The sequence below is a fragment of the Canis lupus genome, chromosome 33 (genome assembly GCF_011100685.1).
Source record: "Canis lupus familiaris isolate Mischka breed German Shepherd chromosome 33, alternate assembly UU_Cfam_GSD_1.0, whole genome shotgun sequence".
Lineage (NCBI taxonomy): Eukaryota > Metazoa > Chordata > Mammalia > Carnivora > Canidae > Canis > Canis lupus.
Window position 1 is genome coordinate 12,967,970 of NC_049254.1, and position 3,527 is coordinate 12,971,496.

The window sequence follows — 3,527 nt, forward strand, 5'->3', positions numbered from 1 at the left end:
GGCAGGTTTCCCTTTGAGTCTTGGTTATTTCCTGTGGTCAGATCTGAAAACACACACACACACACACACACACACACACACACACACACACCACAGGTTTTTGCCTGAGAGCTGGACTCTTCATATCTACCAATAACAAAGAGGAACTACGGTGGATAGTAACCTAGAGACTCCAGGGCCCTACTCAGTTACACAGCCCTGAGCCTGGGCCTGCTCTCCTGTCAGGGAGAGCACGTAATCCAGCACTTTGAAAGTTCTTTTCTGGGGCACCTGGGGGGCGTTCAGTCCGTTAAGTGACTGACTCTCGATTTCGGCTCAGGTCATTATCTTAGGGTCCTGGGGTCGAGCCCCACATCAGGCTCCCTGCTCAGTGGAGAGTCTGCTTGTCTCTCTCTACTCTCTGTCCCTTCCCCAACTCACGCTTGTGCTCTCTCTCTCTCTTTCTAGAATAAATAAATCAAAGAAAGAAAGAAAGAAAGAAAGAAAGAAAGAAAGAAAGAAAGAAAGAAAGAAAGAAATTGAAGAAGCAAGCTTCTTTCCTAAGTAAGCCCCTGTGGTGTTCTGTCCTACCTAAAGAAACCGAGCTTCGTGGCCCACTGCATACCTATGCAGGAACTAATCTAGGGCAAAGGGAGAAAATCTGAGACGGTTTATTAAATTATCTAAAAGGCAGTGAGATCTTTGAGATCAAAAGTACTAATATTGTTATGATTCTCACAATAAATTGCAATTAAAACCCAGTTGTTTTTATTATATTCATTATCACTTAGTACTCTGTATACATGGATATTAAGTACTATAAATTCAAACAGCTTCCAAAGATGTAGATCCTGTTCTGAGACAACTTATATTTTACAGATGTGCTTAGGGCCTGGGCTTGGGAGTTGTGGGGGAGCCCTGAGAGAACTTGTGCTGCTTAATGTCAACAGTAACACAATAAATAAAGAAATGACCAGCATGAGTCCCCACTGAAAATGGTCTCACATAAAAGTTTAGTTTCTTTTAAATTCGCAATAGACATTCTTCTACTATGACATATACACAGATTTTAGACAGTAGAGCCTTAGTTTGTTTGATATATCAAAAAAGAAAGGTATAGAGTAGTTTATAATATCATCCTTGAACAGCGATTCTGGATAATGTATGAAGTACTTGAGACAGTAAATCACATTTTAATGGGATTTGTAATGAAAATGCCATGGAAGGATAATAGTCTAAGGGTCTCTGTCATACTATGTAACTAACAGTAGTAATTGTCGGTGATTATTTCTAGAGTCAATGCCCTATAAAATCATGACATGCAGAAAGAAGTGTGCAATCCTGACATTATCCTTGGTAATAGACATAGTATCCAATACTGTGTGCCCAGCAGAGGGAAGAGCAACTATATGAATATTTAGATAGGAAAGAGAAGGAGGAAATCGTTCCAATTTCTATGACATTCTTTCCTGAATTTCTTTTCAGAAATAAATACTTCTGCTTTATCGCCTGTCCAAATACCTAGTAGCTGCCTATCAGGGAGGAGGAAGGAAATGCTGTCTTGAAAATGACCACCATGTAAAGTCATATAAGTTAGGCTTGGCTGGAAACATTTTTTTTTTTTTAGTTTTTCTGTTTCTAACCAAAGGAAAGTTTATTTTTCTGACAGTTTTATGGGCACTGTTTTCTGCAAATATCATCTATAGCCCTGGCTTTCATTTTACATTCACTAGAAACCATTCCCACCTCATTTCACAATCGCCAACAAATACAGGATGTCTTTTGGATCCACTAGGGGTTCCCACTGAACTGATGGGTTCTAAATGAGTCTCTAGTAGTATCTCATTAGGTCAGTGAAGCTATTAAATGGACAACACTTGGACAGAACCAAAGAGCCAGAGCATTACAAATCCAAGAAAGTTTCCAAGAAAGCATTAGTTAACTCATCCCTGAGTATCATCCTTGCAAAAGAAAGCTCAGAGCTGATGGTTCTGTCACAACTGATATTAAGGCAAACACTGAAATGTTCAAAAACAAGTAAAAGATTTCCAAGAAAATCATGCAAACAACTCAATATTGGAGATAAGTCTATTTGTTAAATAATTCAAGTGAATTCGTGCCATACACTTAACATCTTTTAATAAGACTAGGTATTGCAGGATGGTATAGTCCTAGCAGTCATGTTGCCAGTGCATATATAAACTGTAAGCACTCAATTTTTCATAAACTTAAATATTCACTTTGGTAATTTTAGTAATTGCATTGTTCACTCAAAGGAAATTTTCTATTAATTTGTCTTTCCTCCATAGTTTTACAGTGAGAACTCTTCGAAACAGCACGATGCTTAAATACTGGAATTAAGAATTTAATTTTGCTCATTCTTTCTTGTTATTTCCCCCATGTATTCCAAAGATTCATTTTAATGCTTTTTTGCCAGAGCCCTTTGAGAGTACAAGGCAGTCTCTCTTTTCCCAGCATTTAGTCATGCAGTTTGTTAAATGTTAAATCATATCCCTATTCTAAATAAACATTTGTTGTGTCCTAAATATAATTTAATAAGATTAAATTATATTTTATCTTATTATGAAGCTGACATTTTCGACATTTATTCCGAAGCAACTATGAATTTTAAAATCACAAACTCATAGAGTGAATGGGACATGTGTATAGTTTATCATAATACAAAGCCAGCAAGTGTTTTTAGGAAAATCCAAAGTCCTTCCTTGTTCTAAGGCAGGAAAGCTTCAAACTGGTTGAGGCGCTCAGGATAAGCTTGCTAAGAATATCGAATTTGAGACAGGATTTGGAAACAGATTCCATTTCAATGCAATACTCTCTATTTACTTCATTTTTCTTATTTTATACAATAAAAAGATTCAAACATCCTATCAAAATATACAAAACAGGATTCACAGGTTTTATATGGCCCTCTGTAAAAATATAGCATTCATTAAAGTTGAATACAGTTGATTCTGTTTTTCACATAGCAATATCACAAGATGAAGAGATCATGTTCACAATTATTGGAAAACAGAGTCTACAAACGAAAAAATATTACCTTTGCCTAAATATGCACTCTGTTGGCTGACGTGTTAGTTTTCAAGAAACATCCTGCTAATCTTTTATCAATTCCATTATTCACAAAAAGAGAAATCTCTGACTAAAAGTGCACCTTACTGAAATGAGCCTGAATAGAAAGATTTGCATGAATGGCCTCAGAGAGAGCTGCACACTAGCCACAGCCCAGTGGAAATCTATCACAAAATGCTGCCTCCCCTAGTTTCTGCTTTCCAATCTTACAGAATTTCAAAGTTACTGACAAAAGCATTTATTGTAGCAAATGTAACATGCCCTTTAAACTCCCACAGGTTGGATGTACAGTACAAGATACCAAAAAATATACACTAAAAGTATATTTATTTCAACACAGAATGTCATATCCATATTATTTTATTTTTTTTATTTTTTTTGTCATATCCATTTTAAATGTTAATACTTTGGGGTTCCTATGAAGTCAACCAGGAATCAAAGGATGTATCACACCTTAT